The 300-nt window shown below is 50.0% G+C and overlaps 1 protein-coding gene across 8 annotated transcripts in view; it reads right to left on the bottom strand.

Annotated features, from left to right (window-relative positions):
• Positions 1-300, bottom strand: part of LOC107733169 (estrogen-related receptor gamma) — a 111183-nt gene that overhangs the window by 57171 nt on the left and 53712 nt on the right. The window lies entirely within an intron of this gene.

Genomic DNA, 300 nt, shown 5'->3' with positions numbered 1-300 from the left:
CGGAGCTGTTGCTGTAGTTGTGAACAGGGGCGCTGAGAAATAGGCGATGGGCTCTGATTGGTTAGCTAGCCCAGTGTGTTGTGATTGGCTAAACCGCCTCTAGTGCGCGTCTAAGCGTCCCGCCCCTCACCTCAGCAGCAATGCGGCATGTGCTCCGGTTGTATTGTAAACAGCGCCGATGTTAATATCGCTTATCAGTTTGAGCCCGATTGAGAAGCAGAGGATATTATTGAAGAGGATCGTGCAGAACCTGTGCAAGCACGGCTTTTAATGGTAGGCCTATGTTTTTTGTTTGTTGTT

This window comes from Sinocyclocheilus rhinocerous, unplaced genomic scaffold (assembly GCF_001515625.1).
Source record: "Sinocyclocheilus rhinocerous isolate Xijiao unplaced genomic scaffold, SAMN03320098_v1.1 scaffold8, whole genome shotgun sequence".
NCBI classification, from domain to species: Eukaryota; Metazoa; Chordata; class Actinopteri; order Cypriniformes; family Cyprinidae; genus Sinocyclocheilus; species Sinocyclocheilus rhinocerous.
The sequence above is the reverse complement of the archived record's forward strand: the minus strand, read 5'-3'. Positions and strand labels throughout refer to the sequence as shown.